The sequence below is a fragment of the Rhinolophus hipposideros genome (assembly GCF_964194185.1).
Source record: "Rhinolophus hipposideros genome assembly, chromosome: X".
Classification (NCBI taxonomy): Eukaryota; Metazoa; Chordata; class Mammalia; order Chiroptera; family Rhinolophidae; genus Rhinolophus; species Rhinolophus hipposideros.
The window spans coordinates 60780749-60806302 of NC_138046.1; the positions used below are offsets into that span (position 1 = coordinate 60780749).

The window sequence follows — 25554 nt, forward strand, 5'->3', positions numbered from 1 at the left end:
AATCATTAATTCACAATAAAAAATACAAAAAACACAGGAAGAAGCAAACAAATACTAGTAAGAGTCAGCAAAAACAACCAAGAGAATAAGACCTACAAAGACATAAGACATACTATTTGAAACACAAAGACTAGGTGTAAGAAACATAATAACTGACATTAGAAATTCATTGGATAGGTAAAACAGAAGACGAGGCACAAATCATAAAACAATTAATAAATTGGAATGTACATCTGAAAAACACCTAGTGGAGTACAGTCCATAAAGACAAAATATGAAAGAGATGTAAAAACAAAAACAAAAAAACCCCACATCAGACTGAGAATGTTTAAAATATGCTCAAATGGAGTTATAGAAGTCAAGCACAGAGAGCATAGAAGGGAGATAATATTCTAAATAAAATTAGCTGGTAATTTTCCAAAACTGATTAAACAGAACAATCTTTAAAATCAGGAAGCCCAATGAATGAGGATAAACAGAAGGAAGAGTTACAGAAATCTACACCAAGATACATCCTAATGAGACAGTAGAACACCAAGGATAAAAAGATCAAAAAATAGAATAGACAGGTTATTGCCACGGAAGGTTATTTTAGTGTACAGCTTGTCTAACAACAACCAAAGACAAAATATGATGAAATAATTCGTTCAGAGAAAATAATTTGAAAGCTAGAATTATGTACCCATTGAAAATATCTTTTAACAAGAAGAGTGAAATAAATACAGCATCAAACAAATAAAAAGTGTTTACTATGACCAGAATCTCACCAAAGGTACTTTAAAAAGAAGTGTTTTAGTAAGAAGTACAATGATCCTGGAAGGAAGTGCTGTCACACAAGAAAAAAGAGGTAGAAGTTACCTATGTGAGTAAATCTAAGCAAACACGCATTAAACAGTAAAAATAACATCTAACTTGCTAAGTTAGAAAAATATATGGAACAGACAAAATAGGAGGCTCTAAAAAGGTTTCTGAAAGTCTTTAAAATGGATGTAAACCAATAAACACACATGCCATGTTCAAGGACAGAAAGAATCAAATATCACATGGATCTCAATATACCCAAATTTGCGCAGGTTGCTTACGTAATTCCAGTCAAACACCCATACAGAATTTTTGGTCTTGTTGGAACTTCACAAGCTGATTATAAAATTCATGTGGCTGAATAGAGAGAGAATAATAGGCAACATATCCCCGATGAACAACAAGAATGTGGGCTGACATCCCCTATCACATATCAAATCTTACTATAACTATATAATGATTAATTAATGTGTGACATTGGTATAGGGAAAGACAAATGGGCCAATGGATCAGAAATTAAACCCCCAAAACAGAGACATGCATACTTAAAAACTTGATATACAACAGAAGCAACATCATAAAAATTAGGGGAAAGAGAAACGATTTAATAGATTATGCTGGGAAAACAGTGATTCATCTGTAAAAAAAAAAAAAATTAAACTGAATCTGTTCCTCACAAAATATATAAAAATCAGTTACAGCTGGATTAGATTTAAAAGTAAATGACAAGCACTTTAAAACTTTTAGAGGAAAACGTAAGAATACCTATGTGACCTTAGATTAGAATTTTTTAAAATCAGACACGAAAACATAGTCTAAATGACAAGGCTGATGATTTAAACTACATTAAAAATAGCAATAACTATTTGCAAAAAGACACATGAAGAAAGGGAAAAGACAAGAAAATGGGTAACTATTTGCAACACATAAGCAACAAAAAATAATTATTCCAAAATATATGAAGAGCTCATACAAATCAACATGAAAAAAGATAAATGACACAATGCAAGAAAAAGAGACAAAAGATGCAATCAGGCATTTTACAGAAAACACAAATGGTCCATAAGTGGCCCAAACGGCCCCAAAGGGGCCAACTTCATTAGTATTTTTTAACACACAAATGAGATTCTTTTTTCAAACGTACCAGACCTGCAAAAATAAAAAATTCTTACAATATCAAGTGTTGTCCAGGGTGTAAAACTTTAGTTTTCAGCACCATCTTTGCATAAAAATAACCTGAGAAACTTTAAAACAAAATTGTGTCCAGAACAGCCAAAGCAATCTTGAGAAAAATGAACAAAGGTGGAGGCATTACACTTTCTGATTTCAAAAGATATCACAAAGTTACAGTAATCAATCGTATGGGTACTGGCATAAAGACAGATATATATACATATATAGTACAATGAAACAATTCAGAGCTCAGAAATGAAACCATGAATATGTGAACAACTTATCTTTTGACAAGAACACACAGTGGGGAAATGCAAACTGGACATCAACATAAAAAAGGTGCTAGAAAAACTGGATAGCCAAAAAAAAAAAAAAAGAAAGAAAAAGAAATTGGACCCTATCTTACATCATACACAAAAATCAACTCAAACTTGATTAAATATTTAAACATAAGACCTGAAACTGTAAAACTCCTAGAAGAAAACATAGGAGGAAAGTTTTATGATACTGGCTTTGTCAATGATTTAATGTATATGAAACCAAATGCGGAGGCTATAAAAGCAGAAATAGACAAGTGGGACTACATCACACTAAAAACTTCTGCACAGCAAAGGAAACAATCAACAGAAACGGCAACATACAGAATGGGAGAAAATGTTTGCAAATCACAGATCTGATAGTTAATTTCCAAAATATATAAGAACCCCCTACAATACAGCAACAAAAAAACAAATAACCCAGTTAAAAAATGGACAACGGACTTGAATAGACATTTCCCCAAAGAAGACATACAAATGACCGACATGTACATAAAAAGGTGCTCAATATCACTAATGACAAGGAAAACACAAGTCAAACCTGCAATGAGCTATCACCTCACACCTATTAAGATGGCAAAGTACGGGCAAGGAGGTGGGGAAATTTGAAACCTTGTATGTACATTGTTGGTAGAAATATAAAATGAAACAGCCACTATGGATAACAGCATGGAGGCTCCTCAAAACATTGAAAATAAAACTACTATATGATACAGCAATCTCACTTCTGGGCATTTATCTCAAAGAACTGAAATCAGAATCTAGAGGAGATATCTGCACTCCCAGGTTCATTGCCATGTTATTCACTATAGGCAAGATATGGAAACTACCCACATGTCCACTGACAACTGAATGGATTAAAAAATATGTGACACACACACACACACACACACACACACTCACACCCCATGGGTGCCGAAAGATGTACAGAAGTGCACACTCTGCTCAAGCAGTAGTTCACTGTAATCAGAAGTGTCTGGACGCTGATGGTAACCACTTTGAGCAGGACTCGTAACTGGAGAAGCCAAACATGCCTTGCATTCATCTTCTGTTATTGGTATATATTGAGCATTACAATTTTACCACCGTTTTCCTTTCTTAAAATACGTATACATTTTTTGGAACCCACGCTGTGTGTGTGTGTGTGTGTGCGTGTGCACGCTCACAGGCGCGTGTACACACACACAATGGAATATTATTCAGCCTTAAAAAAGGAATTCCTACCATTTGCAATAAAATGGATGGATCTGAAAGCTATTATGCTAAGTGAAATAAGTCACAGAAGGACAAACACTGCATGATTCCACTTATGTGAAGTATGTAAAATAGGAACATTTATAGAGGCAGAAAATAGAATAGTGGTTGCCAGAGGATGAGGGGCTGGGTAACTGAGGAGTTGTTCAGTGGTGATAAAGTTACGACATACAAGACAAGCAACTTCTACAGACCTGCTGTACACCATTGTGCCTAGCGTTAACAACATGGTACTGCACACTTAAAAACGGATTAAGAGGGTAGATCTCATGCTAAGTGTTTATACCATAAACACTAAATAAATAAATGCACAAAAGAAAATGTTTGGAGGTGACAGATGTTTATTACCTTCATGTGGTGATGATATCATGAGCATATGCATATGTCCCAACTCATCAAATTGTATGTATTAAACATGCGCATTTTCCCGTGTATCCGTTATCCCTCAGTAAGGCTAGGGGAAACATGGTGCCTGGGTCCCATCCCAAGAAATTACTATGTAATTGTTCTGGGGAGAGGTCAAGGCAACAATATTTTTATGTGTCAGGAAATGATACTAATGCATAGCTAGGCATGAGAATTACTCATTTAAAACAACGGGCCTTCCCCTGCAGCGTTGGCAGGAGGGTGAATTGGTATAAGCACTCCAGAAAAGAATGTGCATGCTTGGCAAAGCGGAAGATGCATACACCCCATGCCCCCGGAAAGACAGGCCTGGAGAACCAGTCTCAGACTGTAGTTTATGGAGAATCACATGGAGAGCTAGTCAAACACAGACTGCCAGCCCCACCCCCAGAGTTTGATTCCATAGTCCTGGGTTCAGGACAGAGATTTGGCTTTTCTAACATGGACCAGATGACGCTGAAGCTGCTTGTCCAGCAATCATAGTGTGACAACTACTGACTTAGAGGACACCTCCCAGACTTGCACTGAGCGCATGCAAAAGAATGTCCGTGGTGACATTATTTGTATTAGCAGTGTTCATTATCATGATAACATTATCAACAATAATAACAAAACAGAAACCTAGGAATAATCCAAATGTTCACTGACAGGATAATGGGCAAATAAATCGTGGACTAGCAGAAATGGGGAAGGGGGGAGCTACATACATCAAAATGGGTGAATCTCAAAAAATGGTGAGCAATTCAGTAATAGAACATGTACGCAGTATGATTCCACTCATACCAAGTTAAAAAAAAAGACAAAAACTAAACATATACGTATTTTAGGAATACATCCATATGTGATAAAATCATAAAGGAAAGCATGAGATGATGAGCACAACATTCAGAATAGAGGTTTCTTCTGAGGAGAAAGGGCAATGGGCTTCATAGATATTGGTGATGTGGGTGTATACGGTTACATTTTATTAATGTTATGTATCGAACTGTACACATACAGCCACATATGAGGGAAGTGTCCCAAACCATACTTTTGTAAACCTCAACTCAATCTTCTGTCCTCAGGTATTCGTGATCACTCTGGGAGAGTTCACATTCTTGCCATATGACTACCATTTGTGACTTAGGCTTCTATTCATCTAACTCAATGTAACACTGATTTTTTTTTTTTTTTCTGTTGAGCTAGTCAGGGACATTCTTTAGCTGGTCATCAACATGTAGGTAATGACTCTTCACTTTTGCAATGTCTAGAGATGCTCTTCAGTTTACTTTTCCTGCACAGATAACTGATAATCACCAAGGTTTTAAACTCATCTAGTTCAAACTTTAAAAAAAACACAAAAAACAGGAAAAATAATTGTTGTCTTTTTTCTGGACCCTTTCCAAATATTCCATTTATTTTCACATAGAGAACTATTAATTGAGTTTAAACAGAATGAGGTAAGAGGCAATCAGATGATCCTGAAAAACTCTTAGGATTAGGCACTCATTTGTACCATAAACTGAGAGGAAATTCTACAACAAATCACAAATTTTGTTTGAAATATTTCCCCCTCAAAGCAGTATTCAAATTATCTATGAAAATAACCAATAAAATATATTTGGCCTGGAGCACTGAGTTTCTAAAAGCTATAAAGCCAATAACAGTCTTCCCTGCAATCCTCAAAAATTGATTGTTTTCCCAACTAGCAACATGTGTTAATGTTTATTTATAAACATTCATTAAGCCTACTCTACCCATCAAACACAAAGCAATGAATTAGACATGTAGAAAAGATCTGGAATATATGCCAATGCCAAATACCACAAAAATAAAATGAGCATAACTTACCACACATAAGACAATATATCAATATTGGTTGACCGAATACATTTGTTATTCCATGATTGGGTTTTTTGTTGTTGTTGTTATTGTTGTTGTTGTTGGTGGTTATGTAGAGTTTATCACTTTGGGGAATCTTGGCTTCACGTCAGATGCAGTCGCACTCCCAACAGTCACTCCCATCTGGCTGTTGACTCCAATGTCAACTAATTGCCCATCCTCTGAAGGTCTGCCTTTTTATGACAATTGACTCATTGGTCCTTATGAGGACACCTGAGCATAAGATCCGGTAAGTGGAGTCCCTACGTTCAGGATCCAAGGAAGATATCAGGTAAACATTACCAAACTCAACCCTTCTCTAGATGTGTGGCATGTCCCACAGCAGAAGCATACCTTAACATTACACGCACCCCATGCAGCATCTGCTGTCTTTGCACTATTTCAAACGTTCTTCATGGATTTACGGCAACCATTAACAAAAGCTTCCCTATGTGAGATGCTGCTCATCACCAACAGAAAATCTCTTCACCTCAACGTCGCCACAATTTGATTTTTAAAATTATATACAATATAGAACTTACATAAACTATATAACAGCTGCTCCCTTTGGAGCTAGTGTGCCAAAAACACTGTCTGCATGCCCTTAGGCTAATGAAGAATCCCAATACTCCTGGAGCTGAACCACACTCCCCCAAAACAGGCAGTTGAGGCCCACGGAACCTGCAGGGAATAGGATAGTTTTCACCTCTCAGTGGAAGAGAATTCACAGAGCAAACTCATCTATGACAAATGTTTAGGACTGGCAGAAATGCCCACCAGTAACCATGAGTCTATGTAAGTATTGCTTTGATACTGTATGGAATCGCTGTGCCGACTCTCATAAAGACCTTTATTTAGTTCAATAAAGGAAGTAGCTCTTGTACTTACTTCTCAGAAATCCTTGAGACATAACACAGATCTAACCTGTCAAGGGGGAATCCAAAACTCTGCCACCAAGCTTAGCATGGACTGCTCACCTACTCAATATGGCCCTGCAGAGAGGGCCAGTCTAGTCCAACAATTTCACAATCTCTCATTTAGAATGGCACCAAATCACATGATATGGTGATATTTAGCATATAGACAGAATATCACATATCCGACTGGTTCGAAAAGAACTAAACACATGACTAAAATAGATAATGCTTATAGATCGTTCAAAATGTCAGCATCATATGCAAAATCATTTTCAAAAACCACTTCAAAAAGCTATGAAGAACATAGTACACATGAGCAGATGAAGAATGGGGAGAGTATTCAGGATGGTATAGAAAGCAGAGAGCATTTCTAAGAGACGCTGAGTTTTATGTTTTGAAAGAGATGAAAGATCCCTAAGGCGTGGAAGGACACATGCAAAGGCAAGTCACATACGGATGATTCAAAATCATCCCTTTCAGAAATTCACCAAACCTTGCAGATTAACTAGAGATTCCCTACAGTATTTAAAACAAACCAATAAACACAAATAAACAAATGGCATTCACTGCTATTGTGTCTTTAAGAAAGAAAAAGAACTAATGGAGGAAAAAGATTGGAGGCAGCCTAGAGACATAAAGGCCAGCCAGGAAGCAACAGCAGTAAAATTACTGAAGTGATGACAGAGGACTAGTCCTGCGGCAACGGGAAGTCAGAATGGATGTAATGAACCTTCAGGGAAAGGATCGGGAACAATGCGTGACGAGCCGGGATGAGTCGTAGGCAAGATCAAGGGAGAGAGAGGGATGAAAGGAACTTTATGAGACAAGGAAGGTAGGTCTTCACTTGAAGGAAGGAACAACATGCGTTCTATTTGGGATACTTTTTCATATCACGGTTGAATGTTCGAGTAGAGAACAACTAGAGAAGGTGAGAGGTTAGGGCTAAGGAGATCTCCAAGGGACTCATCTATCTTTGAGTTCAATTTGTTTAGCATTTTACAGTTTGCAACTGTTTTCACATCTGCTCATGTTTAATTTTTATAATAACCCAGTGACGTACGCACACATCCGCCCCTTTAATAGGCAAGAAATTTAAAGCTAAAAGAAGGTAAGTGACTAGCCCAAGACGTCACAAGGCATAACTGACAAACCCAAACACGATGCTTTTCTTCCCACTACACTGAGAGTGGCATTTTAAGAATAAACCACTGAAGAATAGAAATTGCAACGAGATGATGCAGCAATTAGTCTCAGCACTCAAGGAAGAAAAGCAGACACCTTATTTGCTTTTCCTTAGAAGCAACTAATTTTTCAACTCTATTCAGCTATACTCATTAAAGAAAAATTAGAAAACGAAGGCCAAAATATTTCCTCTTGTTTTTCTCACAAAGCTGAAAGACTTGAAATCATTAGAAGGGTCCATCACTCTGCATCCTCCTTATGGGATAAAATAAATGATGGTCTTATTAGTATATGAACTATACTTTCATTTTACTAAAATGCTGCTTATTTATGCAGAAACAAAATCCAAAACCCCTTATAATGCATTAAGTAAAATTAAGTCTGTTTCTTGGCACCTAATTATGTATTTCACAACATGAACAATAATGAATGTCAATGAAGACGTTTATAGTGTCTTCTAATACTGGAAGAAGGTATTATAAAGGGTAATTTAATTTTTGCTGACTTCCGATGACAGACATTACACAAACTGTTTAATTAGTAAACATTTTGTGGCTACTTTTTATTCCCGTTCAATAGGAAACTCCAGAACCTATTCACCTATCTGCTTACTACAGCAGGGAAATACACAGGTTAAGCAACAGGGGTTAAAATAAATCAATTAACTGGGTTTCACATGAGCTGAGTTATAATCCCAGATTGGCTGTGTGACATAAACCTCTTTAAGCCTCAGTTTCTTCTTCTATGAAATAAGGGAAATTAATAAGATAATTTATGAAATTTATCTTAAGACTTAACTTTTGATGGTTTCTAATTCTATAATCAAGATACAAAGGTAAAATTAAATTTCAGTACGGCGAGCATGGTTGGAAGAGAAACGTCATACTTTAGCAAATACCTCACAAAAGATAGGTTGCTACAACTGGAAGAGAAGGAACAATAAGATCTTTTAAGCATTCCACTTAGTAGAATTCACCCTATCATATCTGCTCTTGTCCATATGCTTTCTGACCATTTGACTACCGTGACTGCAATCTCTCATGTAAAGCCAGACCTCTGCAGGTTACACCCCTCTAACAAGTGTCCCCCTTCCTTGCTGTCATATAGCAATCCCATCCCATTCTATGCTTACCAAAAACACTCCTGAAGCCACATTTTAGCACTGTCATCTAAGTTTGTTAGCCCCTAAACATTGATTACCTTGTGTGATTCTTTATTAGAACAAACACCCAAAGTATATGTTACGTAGCTAATTATTTAGAATAGATCACACCATTTCTGATTAATTCTTTCATGTATGACACATTCTTCTACTACCACACCTTTACACAATATCCAGTACAATTTCTCAGTGTCCAGTACAATTTTCATAAAATACTGTTTACTAATACTCAAATTAAAAATCCATTTCATTCATAATAGATGATCATTTCAAAAATCAATGATTTCATAGATGTTGTCGTATATTTCTAAATGATTCCAAATATAAAATGTGATCTAATAATACCAAACATACTAAAATGAAACAATCCTAAACAAATAAAACACAAATATTAAAGTATAAAATACACAAGTACCAATGTAAAACATTGTCAGATCATTTGCCCTAAGGACTTCAAATTATGATAGCCTATCTCATGCTTAATAAAAGTATAAAGATTGAAAGGTAATTTTATAAGACCAGAAATGAGACATGAATAACTTATAATAATATAAATTCAAAAACACATTATAATTGTGGAAAACAATGGGTGAATAAAGTGTTCTTTCATTTTAAGTAGAATATTAAAAATCTACAAAACACTTTAAAATATTAAAAGGCTTTGAGTCCTCTGACAGGAGAGTCCTCATTCTCACCTCTCAGAGTCCCTCAAAGTCAGCTCCACTTGCTACCTCTATCATCACTAAAGTATATTTGTCCACTTAGAAGAGTACATTTTCCTTGCCAGCATGCAAATGAATGAAATATAAAATAAGGGTTGCAATATCAAGGATCAAAAAGGTAAAAAGTGAGACTTCTGGATAATCCTCTCAAAAATAATAAATTATTGGCTTCCAGTCAAAATAACGAAGTAGGCAAATACTGTGCTCACCTCCTCCGACAATCATCTCAAAATTACAATTAAACTACAGAACACCTGTCACTGAGAATGACTTGAGGTCTAGCTGAAGAGAAGTTCTGACTAAGGACATACAGAAGAAGCAACCTTGAGACTGGTAGGAGGGACGGAGAAACTCAATGGGCTGGTCCCACACACGTGGCGTGAGTAAAAATCAAACATCAGGAGGGATATCTTGGCTGAGGAGGTCCTCTCTGAGCAGGGATGGGTCCCAACCTCACTCCAGGCTCTCCAACCCAGGGTTCCAGTGACGGAGAGAGCTCTCATAACTTGTGACTATGAAAAACAGCAGATATGAAGACTGAGTGAGACAGAGGGTGGCCGGAGTCCCAAACATTCCTCTTAAAGGGCGAGCACACTGACTTAGTCACTGACGGACTCACTCAACCTGAGCTCCAGTGATGCGGCAGCAGCTCGAACGTCACCGTGGACATATAGGGAAGAACTGAATCGATTAGGGTGAGGGCTGAAGGGGCAGTTGTCTTGCAGACAGAAGTGCTAGCAGAAGTCATTTCTGCTTTGTTGAGCCCGCCCGCCACCCCGACTGCAGGTGCAATAGGGTGCCATATTTGAGTCTTCATCAACCTGGGTAATACCATTCACCTAACGCTGGTGATTCTATGAGATCCCGCCCCGGCCAAGTTGCCAACCGACCAAGGTCACTTCCAGTGGCTCTTCCATACAAATGGCCTGTCTTGGCTAATACTCTGGACTTTCCCAAAAGTCTCTCAAAGTTTCACAACCACCACACAAGCAGCATCTGGCCTCGGTGCGCCCCATACCTCTTGCTAAGCAGCCCCAAGCCTGACAGTAGTACCAGCTTGCCTCAGTTCACAACTTGGCCTCTCCCAGGCACCTCCAAACCAAGAACAAGTGGTAACCACCTGAAGATCACTTTGTAGTTCATACCAAGGGTCCACAGGCAGGGCAGAGGCAGCAGCTGAACTTGGTCAGCAACAGAACCCCTCCCAAGAGGCCTCAGAACCAAAACACCCAGTAGCCAGCTTCAGGCTACACTACAGCATCACCCAACCACCTCCGCAAACGACACCCCCAAAGGGCAAACTCGGCAGGCACCAGAGCCCCACTGACGTGATTACTGCTCCATAGGGTCAGCCGCCTGCACAACAGCTCCTCCACTATAGTAATGGCCAGTCCTCACAACCAATCAGCCTGAGGGTCAATCCCTTCAATTCACGTGCCCATAGCAACCAAGGCTCAGCTACAAGAGGAGGGCACACACAACCCATACAAGGGACACACCTGGAGCACCCAGCTCAGATGACCAAGGAGCTGCGACCCTGGGTCCCCCAGGACACCCACTACGTAAGGCCACTCTACTATGACCGGGAGACATAGCACCACAACCTAATACAATAGAAATAAACACAGAGAGGCAGCCAAAATAAGGAGACAAGGAAACATGTCACAAATGAAAGAACAGAACAAAATCCAGAAAAAGAACTAAACAAAATGGATACAAGCAATCTACCGGACACACAATTCAAAACACTGGTTATAAGGACGCTCAATGATCTCAGGAAGAACTTCAACAAAGACACAGAAAACATAAAAATGGAGATACAAAACATAAAAAAGAATGAGTCAGAAACGAAGAAAACAATCACTGAAATGAAGAATACATTATAGGTAATCAACTATAAAATAGAATAAGCAGAGGATTAAATCAGCAATTTAAAAGATAAGGTAGCAGAAAAGAGCCAATTAGAACATGGAAAATAAAAAAGAATCCCCCAAAATGAGGACAGTTTAAGGGGCCTCTGGGACAACATCAAGTGTACCAACATTCACATTATAGGGGTACCAGAAGGAGAAGGGGCAGAGTAACAACTTGAAAACCTATTTGAAGAAATAATGACAGAAAACTTCCCTAACTTGGTGAAGGTAATAGACATACAAGCCCAGGAAGCAGAGAGAGTCCCAAACAAGATGAACCCAAAGAGGCCCACACCGAGACACGTCATAATTAAAATGTCAAAGGTTAAAGATAAAAGGAAATCTTAAAAGTAGGACGAGAACAGCAGTTAGTTACTGACAAGGGAACTTCCCTATGATTGTCAGCTGATTTCCCAACGGAAACTTTGCAGGCAAGAAGGGAGGGGCAGGAAATATTCAAAGTGATGAAAAGCAAGGACCTACAAGCAAGATTGCTCTATCCAGCAAGGCTATCGTTTAGAATCCAAGGACAGATAAAGAGCTTGCAAGACAAGGCAAAACGAAAGTACTTCATCACCACCAAACCAGTATTACAAGAAATGTTAAAGGAATTTCTATAAAAAGAAGAAAAAAAAGATCAAATACATAAATGTAAAATGGCAATAACTACATATTTATCAGCAATTACTTCCAATGTAAATGGATTCAATGTTCCAATCAAAAGACAGGGTGGCTGAATGGATAAGAAAACAAGACCCTCACATATGCTGCCTACAAGAGACTCACTTCAGACCAAAAGACACAGACTGAAAGTAAAGGCATTGAAAAAAGATGTTCATGAAAATAGGAAAAGAATTGTTGGGGTAGCGATACTTATACCAGACAAAGTAGACTTTAAAATAAGAGCTATAATAATAGACAAAAGACTCTGTAATTCCGGTTCTGGTTATTTACCTGAGGAAACTGAAAATGCTACTTTGAAGTGACATGCGCATCCATACGGTCATTGCAGCGTTACTGATAATAGCCAGGATATGAAGGCAGCCTGGGTGTCCAGCAATGAACGAATAAATGAAGAAGAGGTGGTACATATATACAACGGAATATTAGTCAGCCATAAAAAAGAATGAAGTCTTGCCATCTGCAACAACATGGATGGATCCAGAGATCACTGTGCTGAGTGGAGTAAGTCAGACAGAGAAAGACAAATGGCATATGATTTCACTAAGGAACAAATAAGTGAACAAACAAAACAGAAACAAACTCATAGTCACAGAGATCATTTTGAAGATTTCTAGATGGGAGGCTGGTTCAGAGGATGGGTGAGAAAGGTGAAGGGATTACGGCATTCAAATTGGTAGTTACAAAAGAGTCATGGGCATGTAACTTATCACTTAATTATATTGTAATAACTATGTATGTTGTCAGATGGGTATTAGATTTATCAATGATCACTATGTTTGTTACATAAACGTCTAATCACTATGTTGTACTTTCGTATACCCAAAAGAAACGTGATGTTGTATGTCAACTATAATTGAAAAATGAAAAACTATTTTTTTAAAAATAGCAAACTATTCCTGGACTATATTCTACTCTTCCTTTGTCTCTATTTGACATCTCTGTTTCTGGGATTCCAGACGGTGCAGAGAAAGGAAGAAGCTCCAAGAGAACGATCACTCCGCTGATAATGCTTTCCATTAACATAGAAAACTGAAAACTATTAAAAGTTTTGAAGAAAATGTTTGAAAAATACCAAACCTAATTGAACCGATCCCACTCATTCCAAATACCATGCGTCCAGCATTGTGCTAGGAACATTTTCTGTATGTTAGTTGATTTAATCCTCACAACATACTCATTAGCTATTTAAAAGAGAAAAAGGAGTGAACAGAGAGAGGTTAGGTCACTTCCTCAGGTTCACAAGTTGGTACATGACAGAGCTGGGGTTCAGGCCCACCTTTCGGATTCCCAACTTATTACCACTTTGGCTTACATAAATGACATATTAAAAAATCATAAACGTAAGGTTTTTGAAATGCTGTAAAGTGAATTCTTCAGTACCATTAAGTTGCTAATGTAAAACAAACCAAAAAAACCACTTACTGTATGGTAAAGGAAAAAGTCACACTAATGTGACTGCCTGTATTCACAACTGAAAAATAGTTATGGCCTATACTTTCAATAATCCTGACTAGGGGTATTTGCAATTTAAACTTAACATAAATGCTTTACATTCCTGGGGAAAAGATTTTTTGAAACACACGGAATCAAGTTTTGTTTTCTTTTTACCTATACTAATCAAATGTCCAAAAATCTCTGTCATGAAGTTTCTAATGAACACAAAATAAAAGCAAATGACTGGAAGCTTATTAAATTCTGAAACTTTACTACCTATTATTTCAGAAATAAAAGTAATTCTTAAGACAGTGGTTCTGAACCAGGGATACTTTTGCCTGCTAGGGGACATATGTCAATGCTTGAAGGCATTTTTAGTTGTCACAACTGCTGGTAGGAGATGCTATTGGCATCTAGTGGGTAGAGGCCAAGGATACCGCAAGATATCCTACAATGTCCGTGACAGCCGTCCACAAAAAAGAATTATTGGTTCCAAAATGGCAATAGTGCCAAAGCTGAAAGATGTTCCTCAAGCATATGAATTTCAGCACTTGTGAAATACTTTAAAATTTGTTTATTACGTAATATTTAAGGCATTCCAAAATATATACATAAGACAATGACTACATGTGCCTAAACTGAATTAAAGAAATAAAAAGCATTCAGTCTCTCTTATAAATTCCCTCCTGTATCACTAAAAGATGTTTAAAGAATTAGTAGGGCCGGCCCAGTGGCTCAGGCAGTTAGAGCTCCGTGCTCCTAACTCCCAAGGCTGCCGGTTCGATTCCCACATGGGTCAGTGGGCTCTCGACCACAAGGTTGACAGTTCCATTCCTCGAGTCCCACAAGGGATGGTGGGCTCCACCCCCTGCAACTAAGATTGAACACAGCACCTTGAGCAGAACTGCCTCCCGGATGGCTCAGTTGGCTGGAGCGCAGGCTCTCAACCACAAGGTTGCCGGTTCGACTCCCGCAAGGGATGGTGGGCTGCGTCCCCTGCAACTAGTAACAGCAACTGGACCTGGAGCTGAGCTGCGCCCTCCACAACTAAGACTGAAAGGACAACAATTTGAAGGCACCCTCCACAACTAAGATTGAAAGGACAACAACTTGACTTGGAAAAAAGTCCTGGAAGTACACACTGTTCCCCAATAAAGTCCTGTTCCCCTTCCCCAATAAAATCTTTAAAAAAAAAAAGAAAAGAAAAGAAAAATATCACACACACACAAAAAAAGAATTAGTTAACATATCCATCATGTTACGGCTATATTATACTGTGTTCAAGTATGCCACAAAATTTAACGATATTATTTTATGTTGAATTATACTATAACTATCATATCAGTGTTGCTGGTTGTATTTCTCCTTTACATAGGAGATCTAGAATTATTATAGAACCTTTCAAAAAACCATATGGTAAGCAAATATTCACTCCTTGTATATAGAAAGGAATGTTTTGCTTACTTTACTCCCGGGATATGTAACAGAGGAAGTGGTTGTATAGATATAATCAATTATAATGGTGTTATAATTCATTAAATATATGACTAGTCAACAATATTTGGATCTAAAGCAAATTTAATACTACAAAAAAAAAAAAAAGAGGAGGAAGCTAGTAGAAAAGAAGTGTGTTGTCCATCTCCGTTTGTTTCATCAAGGGCAGTGCTGCCCAGACACTGCCCTCCTTTTCTCTGGGACTCAGGGACTTCTGCACTTTGTCCAGAAGTAGCCTCAGAGCTGAAAGTTAGGGTAGGAGTTTGGGTCTAACCTTGCTTGTCATTTCCTAGTTCACGATTCCGGAAGTCTGTGTGAGGAACGTGAGGGTACCTTCCAAGTTCTACAACTGCAAGAGAATTCCTGGTCTACCTCAAACACCACCGCACTTCAACAGACCCAATGGATCTATCGTATGAAATAACCAGAATTTTAATGCCCATGGCTGCAGGGCAGCAGAAAATGTGATCTTTAAGGTCACATACTGCTCAACTATTAATAAGACCTACGTTTTGTTCAAAGTGTAAGTTGGCTAATATGTTTTATAACCCAATTAATTAATTAATTGTTTCAAGCTACTTTTTCTTTCTTCGTTAAACAGTCTGGTGTCACTCACGGGCAATTACCACAACCAGTAAGGGTGACAAATGCAATACTGGTATTCATCAAAAGAAGACATAGAGCGGATAAAAATAAGCAGTCATCAAATTTGCTTAGAATAGCTGTGATTTTAACAATAGATTGAAAGTAGCACACAAGGGCCAAAGAAAACTGCAGTGAAGAAAGGTAACAGGGGAAGAAAAACAAAACAAAAAAAACCTCAACTAACCAGTTAGAAGCCAAAGATGAAAAAGAACAGCACCTCGTGGATAGAAGTAGTTTTAGATTGCAATAAGCATACCACACAATAATTATTTACTCCGCCATGATGATAAATGGGAAAGAAATGTTTTATGATTGTTGCTGTCATTGCTAATGTTTCATTTCCCCTAAAGCATTATGAAAATGAACGTGGTGAATACGAGTTGTTATTTAACAGGAAAATGTTTCCAAATTCCACAACACTAATGCCATTACAGCTTCAATTGATAGAGATTGTAGTCTTCTAGGGCACGAGCACATGCAGACTCACAACCTGCATAAAATACAGATGGTCGATAGCCGCATAAATAGATCAATGGTTACAAAGATGGATTGAGGAGACAAAAACGAGGTCTACTATTACACATGCATGAACTTCCTGACTCTAAGAATAATTATACTCTAGAACTGGTTAATTGAGGGAAGTTGAAGAATCTTTTTTCCCTGCAGAATCGATAGATACCCATCTATCTTTGATGACTTAGGAATAGCACTGTGTGGAACCAAGGGAATGGATTCAATGACCCTTGCTTCATTCTACTCATTTTGTCAGAAACCAGCGATAAGTTATAGAGAGCATATAATCTGTTTTGAGATGTAAAATAGCATGTGGGAAAACATAATCCTGTGGCTACCTGCAGACGCCACACGTCCGGTCCCGTGCTGGGTACATGAAAGGGTTTCAGAGAAGTCACACAGCCAGTATAATTAGGAATTATCAGGGTGGTGGGTGGGCGGGTAGCAAGCTGGATTATTCCCATGCAGGAGTCACAGGAAGACACTTGCGGAGGTATTTCTGTATTTTCCAGGTATGAGGGAGGTGCCCTAGAGCTGGATTTCACTGAGAGGGTATTGTTAAGAAAGATTAGTGCCCTTTATTAAAAAACAAACAAACAATTGAATAAAGGGTAGGAGAGAAAGAAGGAAGGAGAGATGAGGAGGAAGGGAGGGACGGAGGGAGGGAAGGAAGAAGAGGAAGGAGGGAGACAGGGAGGGAGGGAAGAAAGAAAAGGTCAGAGAAAATGAAGCGGATTGAGGGGGAGCAGAAAACAGGACACCAGACAGTTGCATGACCAGCAGAAATACATCTGTCCTTAAAACTAAGGGAGACCGACACCAAAAGACAGTAAATAGAATAGTTCCTTAGGGAACACAGGTGTCTGGTATGTAGTGTGGTTGGTTTTAAGAAAGAACTACAAGAAAATAACAGCTACTTAAGCTGAATAAGTCACTGCAATTCAGAACATCAAAAGTATCATTTCCCCTGATGTCATTGTCTCATTCATCACTCCTGAACACACTCTCTTGCAACGGCGTTTCTGACACAGCACACACAGTACCTGGCATGCTCCCTGACAAGCTGGTTCCCTTTGTTCTGATTTATCTATTGCCATCCATCCCCTCAACCTGTGTGGTCTCCAGAAATGTAGATCCCTTCCATCTGTCCCCCCACCCCTTTTTTTTTTTACGATCAACTTCAAGAACTTCTTTGGTTTTTCTACTCCAACAAGCACGTATTTACCAATGACTCCAAAAATCCTTACTTTCTGAAGTCCTACTCTATTCCGGCTTCCAATATACATTCTAATGTATTCATAAAATTTTTCTCCTCTGCCCCGCAAGTATTTTCATTCCCACCTGCTTTGCCTCTTTTATTGTTAGGACAACCATTCGATCTATTGCCAAGATTTTTCAATAAATGATTTTTTAAAATTATTAACCCACCTTCCTGTTTTTTCTTTTGTTTGCCAGCAATGTATGTCAGGGCTTCGTATTACCTTATTTTTGAAATTACAATTACCTCCTGATCTCTAATCTCTTTTCACCAAGCCATCTGGCATACTGCAGCTACGTTAATCTTCCTACACACACATCTGTCCACGCCCAAACTCAGCAGCGAGGTATTCAAGTTGTCTATCAGGGAACAGGAAGTCTGATGCATACAGGGGCTAGGAATGAATCAGAGTGGGTGAAATGCAGTGAGGGGGTGGTAGGGCCTGTTGCAAATGGGACACTACGTGACATTCAAATTTCAATATTTAAGCACCACAGAGGCCAAAGAAAACACATTACGGGTCATGAATTTGTGCTCTATTTGCTTCTACAATATGACCCCAACCAATCTTTCATACACTTTCTTATTATTGCCACCCGCCATGACTTCGGAGCTATGCCAGACTACGGAGACTTTCCTTTCCGTGCCTCAAGCTTTTGCCCAGCACTCCCTTTCCTCAGCCCTCTCTCTCTGAATCTTAATAGTGCTTCCAAGTCCACTTCCAGCTCTCCTCATTCCAGGAAGACAACTTAAGCACAGCCCACCCTAGCTTGGATTTTTAGAGCAGTTTTAGGTTTACAGCAAAATTGAGCAGAAAGTCCAGAGTCCCCACACATACCTCCTGCCCCCGCACACGCGCAGCCTCCTCCCCTATCAACACCCTCCATGGCACGTTTGTAACAACTGATGAACCAACAGTGACACGGCAGTATTGCCCAAAGTCCATCATTTACAATAAGATTCAATCTTCTGGAATATTCTATGGGTTTTGAAAAATGTATCACATGTATCCGCCACGATGGTATCATACACAGTAGTTTCACCGCTGCAATAACCCTCTGTGCTCTGCCTATTCACCCCTGCCTCCCTACTAATGAATGGCAGTCACTCATCGCTTTACTGTCTTGCATTATTTTTAAGGGAAACTTCAAGTTCATTTAATTTGAGAAATCCCTTTTAAAAATATGGCTCCAGTGTCATGGAGATATACAACACGGTGTGAGTTTAACATATACAATTTGATGAATTGATAAATGTATGTACTACAAATGATTACCACGGTAAGGTTACATAACACATCTATCAACTCACATAGTCATAATTTTTTTCTTTATTCTAGTAAGGGCTTTTCAGACTTACTCTCTTAGCACCTTTCAAATACACAAAAGTATTGTTATCTGCAGTCACCATGCTTTACATTACACCCCCAGGACTTATCTATCTTATAGTGGGAACTTCTATCATTGGACCACTTTCACCCATTCTCTCTTTCCCCCAACTCTTGCAAACCACCAATCTATCTGTTCCTGCCAATTTGTTTGTATTTTATCCCCTGCATATAAGTGAGATCACAGAGTATTTGCCTTTCTCTGTCTGACTTCTCTCACTTATAATGACCACAAGGTCCATCCATGTTGTCACCAATTATAATTATTTCTTCTATTTTATGACTGAATAATATGAGAGAGAGAGAGAGAGAGAGAGAGAGTCTCAACTTCTTTACCCATTTGTCCACCTATGGACAATCAGGTAGTTTCCCTGTCTTGGCTACTGCATAGAAACAAAAATGCTACAATGAACATGGACATGCAGATAACTCTCTGATACAGTGATTTTACTTCCTGTGATTGGGAGGGGCCTCCACCTATATCCCACAGTTGTGTGGGGCTAGAGACTGTGCTCTGTGATCTAGTGCGGTCACTATCTAGGTTCCTGCATCAGGTAGAGCCAAAGGCTGTGCTCCACAATTAGGTGGGACAACTGGCTGCGCTCACTAACAAGGCTGGGCCACCGCTGTGTTTAGCAATGGGGCAGAGTCACTGGCTATTCTCCACTGATGGGTAAGGCTACAGGCTGGACTCTATGACTCGGTGCCACTGAGGTTGGTGCCACTGAGGTTGTCCAGAATCCCTGTTCAGGCTCCCTGGTTATGTGGGGCGAGAGTGTGTACTCAACAGTTGGGCAGGGTTGTAGAACGGGCTCCACAGCTACCTGGGTTCTCTGGCCAGGCTTCTCGGACAGGTAAGACTGGAGGCTATTACTCAGCATTTACACAGGACTGCAAATTTGTTCCCTGCCTGGGCAGGAAGTAGAACAGGTTCCATGGCTGGTACAGCCCCTTGATTAGGGACCCAAATCAGTCAAAATTGCCAACCAAACTCCCTGGCAAGATGGGGCCACCAGTTTGGCTCTGAAGACTGGCAGAGCCAGTGGCTGGGATCTCTTCTCCAGCGGTGCTAAAAGCAGGAATGTGGTCTGCCTACATCTGAGTGCTGGTTGCTATAAGCCACACACCCCTTCCTCCAGCTCTATCTGATCGCCAGTTCTTAAGCCTTGAAGACTCCCCCAGTAACTCTTCATGAGGTGAGATCTGCGTGAGCCTTCTAGAAAGCGTTGCACAATGCTGGGATAGCTGGATGTCCACCTAGGGTTCTCTTTTCCCACTAGAGGAACCATATTCCTCAGGGACCCTCTCCGTGCACTGCTATGCCCATTTGAGGAGTGGCAAAACGGTCAGAATGAAGCTGTTCCTCTTACCCTTCTAATGTGGTCCTTCATCTCTGTGGTTAAGGAGGGTGCATTAGAACCAATACTGGGTCTGGGGTTTATACAATGGTGTCCTTTCGATGGATAGTTGTGAGGGACAACTGAAATCGAGAAGACTTAAATCTGCCATCTTGAATGGGAAACTTTCCTGTATTAGTTTCTATCCTTTTTGTTGTGCCATGAACCCTTTAGTACTAGCATTTGGATCCCTTCTCAGAATAAATACAGAGGAATACAAAAGAAAGCAGTTATTAGGTTGGTGCAAAAGTAACCGCGGTTGTTGCAATTATTTTTAACCTTTTAAACCGCAATTCTTTTGTACCAATCTAATATATTGACATAGTTATCAACATATTTACAAAAATAAATTGTGATGTAATAGATATGCTTCCTGATTAAAGCATTAAAAAGATCTAGTGACAGCTTTAATAACTAGTGTAATTTTGAAATAGTGACTGTAAACAATATTTAAGATATCTACCACAAATTTAAAGAGATATGAAAATATTATTTCTATTAGTGACAAAGTTAGAGGCACTGTTAATATTATACTAATTTTGGTCTGTTGCCTACATTGCTAATCAAATGAAATACCAAATATTAGAAGTTAAAGAAAAAAAGATACAGTATTTTTCACATCTAAGTTCAGGAGCCTGTGAATCTTCTCGGTTCCCAAAGGGGACTTTGAACCCAATCATCAACCCCTGCTTTACACATATCTTTGTAAATTATTCTTCAGTAATATTATACTACCTTCTATGTTACTTATCTTTTTTTTTTCTGTATACGCTTTGTGAATGTCACCATAAATTCCACACCAACAAGAATTTTCTCAGCATTTAAGAATCATTTGCATGCATTAATGTTCTAAAACACAACATACTTCTATTTTTCCCTCAAGACTTGAATTACTTTTTTGAAACTTATTTTCATTTATCTGTCAATGTTCTATAGGTAAGTATGCCTGTAAATGTTTCCTTTTTACTACTGATATCCTAAAAACAGTTACTGGTCTTAGATTTTTCTCTCAATAGAGAGAAATTACACTGAAAGAGACTTTCAAAGCTGAAACAATGACTCCAAGAATCCCCTAAAGTTAGTATACATAACTTGAAACTAACTCATAATTGCATATATTAAAAGCTCTCCAACAACCTCAGGATATGATGTACTTTTTAAATGTTACGATGAGTTCCTGTGAGTAGTTTAGGACATTTCAACTTCTTCCACATAGCAAACTCAGTTTCTAGCTTAAAGATAGATATTTTGAAATAAAGGAGACATTAGTATTTTTGTTTATTAAAAACATTAAAATTTGGGCTTGACCTTGCTGATTTTTTTTAAAGTAAGACATTTGCTTACCAAATAACTAAAATATATTAGTTTTCTGTCAGACAAGAGCCTATTGACCCATACTAGGAGAGAGAATACTGGTGTTTATTCAAGTCTCCAGAAAGCAATGTGTCCTTAATTGTTTTTTGTTGTTTTTGTTGTTATGAGGAGACAACCATGCCACTTGAGCAACAAACTATCTTTATGCATGGATGGAGTTTAGCACTGTAATCAAATAGAGCTTGCAACAAAGTTAATCTGATGATACATATTTAATGTTATGCATTATCGATGTGCTACATGGTAATTAGACATAAATGGCAAACAGCTCCTCTGAATGGCAAATTGATGTTACTTTTGCATCAGTGAAGCAAATGTTTCTGGGATGGGAGGCATAAAGAGGCACTGGTGAGTCTACTCTTTTCTCTTGCCTGAGGGTGCAAGCACTCCTTTGGGTGCTGGCAAATCAAATAATTGCTTCAACCCAGGCCCTTTCTCCTTACCAGATGATACTCAGACATTTGATTTGTCTGGATAAATGCCACATTAACTTCAATAAGTCAGGTGAGGTACTCATCAGTTGTGCCTTGTACCCAAGCAGCACAATTCCAATCACGCATTCTATTAAACTGCATGTTAAATTCTTGTCTCCCACAAGCAGAACTAAGAAAATGAGTTTTGATTGAGTAGGGCAAGGGAAGAAATTTTAGAATATCTGGCATTGAGAAGGAAAGCAGGCTTGTGTGAAGAAAAAAAAAAAGGTGCCAGTGTTGTGCTTTCAACAAAAAGCAGGCACAAAATTGAAGGGGCAGAAGATGCCAGGGGTAAAACACACAGATACATGAGGGGAAAAAGGAGGTAAGGGCTTAGAAATGGGAAGGGAGGTCTGGAAAAGAGGAAGAGATAAGACAGGACCAGGTCAACCCATACACAGCAAACAAGTAGTGCACTGAAACATAAGATAACATAAGATAACGTGCACAAAAGGAGCCTGGCAGGATCTACACTGTGATTCTCCTTCACTCACCTCCCCACAGTACAATCCAAAAGTTAGCCTAATAATACGATTTGACAAGCAGTTGATTTTTCGGCATTGTGGATATGATTAAATCAGCAAATTCAAAAATTTGCACATAATTTACTGCCATCTCTAAATTGTAAGCAATTCATTCCACCCAACTGGACAACGATTACCGAATTTAAAGAGAGAAACAAATATATATTGTTTACGCTACAAAATAAAGTGAAACATTAAAAAACAATCCCAGGTAACACATTTCTATAGACACATTTAAAAAGCTTGTTGCATATTACTGGGACATTCATAATGAAAATCTTTCTCTTCTTATATTCCCTAAAGAGTTGAAGACATGATTTCAAAAATAATAGTTTCTAATATTACTGGGAAATAAATACCACAGTAACATTCTGCATATTTACATTCTTATTAATTTACCAAGGCATGTAAAAGAAAAACTACAGTTTTAATGGGTTTAATAAATGGCTACATCGATTAATTCTTCAAAATATGGTTCTAATTTACTATAATTTCATTATACAGAGAAAAGACTAGAAAGCTTCAATTATAGAGTAGGAGTCAGAAATTTGTTTGGCTTATTGTAGTTTAAATTTAAACTGTCTAATTGAAAAAAAAAAATAAAACAAAATCGTGTTTTGGCTCCACGCCTTGCTCGTTCTAACTGTTATACAAAGAATCCTGCTTTCCATTTCAATTCAAAGAACTATGTACTTGCTACTTGCATAGAGAAAAGCTTTTTTTTTTTCACCTTTACCACAAGGGGGTTTCTTATCAAAGTGTAACTCTTATTGAAATTAATATACGTGTTTATTAACATCGCAAAGATCCTATATAAGTGATGAGAGACCTTAGTCTTAATAAATATATGTATGTTTAAAACATACACAGTGTTTCCCCGAAAATAAGACCTAGCTGGACAATCTACTCTAATGCGTCTTTTGGAGCAAAAATTAATATAAGATCAGGTCTTATTTTACTATAATATAAGTCCAGGTCTTTATAATGTAATATAATATAATATAACATAATAAATATAATATATAATATAATATAATATAATATAATATATAATATATAATATATAATATATAATGTATAATATATAATATAATATAATATAATATAATATAATATAATGTAATGTAATACAACATAACATAATATAATACCGGGTCTTGTATTAATAAAATGTATTAAAAGATGCATTAGAGCTGATAGTCCAGCTAGGTCTTATTTTCGGGGAAACACGGTACATGAAGTAAAATGTAATGTAAGCCTACACTACAAAATGGAGGAACCGTAAACAAAAAAAATACAAATGGAGCACCTTTAAAATCGTGCCGGAGCTGCCAAGCCAGAGGAACTGCCTTGCATGTCTTTTGCTTCAAATATTTAGAATGTTAAAACAGGGCAAAACAACCTTTGGACTGAGACTAGCAGACCTGTGCCTTGCAAAAGAACTGTTTGCACAGATAACAAGCAAGCCATTATTATGACTACTGAACTGATGACTACTGGATTGAAAATTAAAAACATTGTTTAGGATTAACGTCACTATGTTAGCTTATCTACACCAAGTGAAATGCCTTCCTTCTACTGATGCAATTGTTTCCCTTCTCTTTCTCATAAATACTCATTGCCTTTGTCTCCTAATCAGCACATTATTTGGACTTCCTCCTGAATTAATGATTCCCAAATAGCTGCTCTTATTGATCTCAAATAAACACTTGTTTGCCTCTCCCTTTGAAAGGCCTTTATATTTTTATGTTAACAGATCTTCCATATAGACACAGCCTGCTCAAATGACAAACACGGGTTGTCTGAGATTTAGAGACAGTCAGAGGAAGATGTGGCAAAATTAGTACAGCAGAAACTACTCAGTCTTCTTAAAATCAAAGCAACCTGCATGGCTGACAAACAACAGCAACAAAAAACTACAATGCCTAACTATGCCCTTCTGTGAAAACAACTCTGCAGTGTTTCCTTCTAGAAATTAAAAGACATACTGAGAATTCTAATATGTTAGATCTTGTATAGTGCTTTATTCTAGAAAGCTCTTTCTTTGGTTTAATCATCACAGTGACTCTGTGATCACAAATGAGGACACAGAGGTGCAGCAATTGGAAATGGTTTGCCCACAGGACGTGGAGCAATAGACCAGAAAGAGCAGTGGCTTTAGAGTCATGAGAGACCTTGCTCTGAACCCCAGCTCTGCCACAATGCCTCTTAGCAGCTAGGTGACATCGGGCAATCTCTCTAAGCCTCGGTTTCCTTATCTGTAAAATGAGGATATTAGTACTATCTCAGGGGATTGTGGTAGGATTTAATGAGATAAAATACATAAAGTCCTTGGCAAAATCCCCAGCACATGTTAAGTGCCTAATAAAGGGTAACTTGACCATTTCTTTTTTTTTTTTTAACTTTACCATTTCTTTACCCACTGATTTGAGCAACCTATTTAACCTGTTGCCCTCTCCTCTTTTATATCCACAAAATGGTAATCACAATATCTACTTTACAGAGTCATTGTGATAATGAAATACATGTGATAATGAAATATCTGTACAGTGAATGACATAATCTGTCTACATAAGGAAAAACTAAAAAAAAAACAACACACGTATCTGAAAACTGGCCGAAACAGAGCTAGAACCTAGATCTTCTATGTCGAATCCCCTGACTA

General features: G+C 38.1%; 1 protein-coding gene across 3 annotated transcripts in view; it reads right to left on the minus strand.

Moving 5' to 3' along the window:
* Positions 1-25554, minus strand: part of DIAPH2 (diaphanous related formin 2) — an 842313-nt gene that overhangs the window by 451783 nt on the left and 364976 nt on the right. The gene's annotated exons all lie outside the window — the stretch shown is intronic.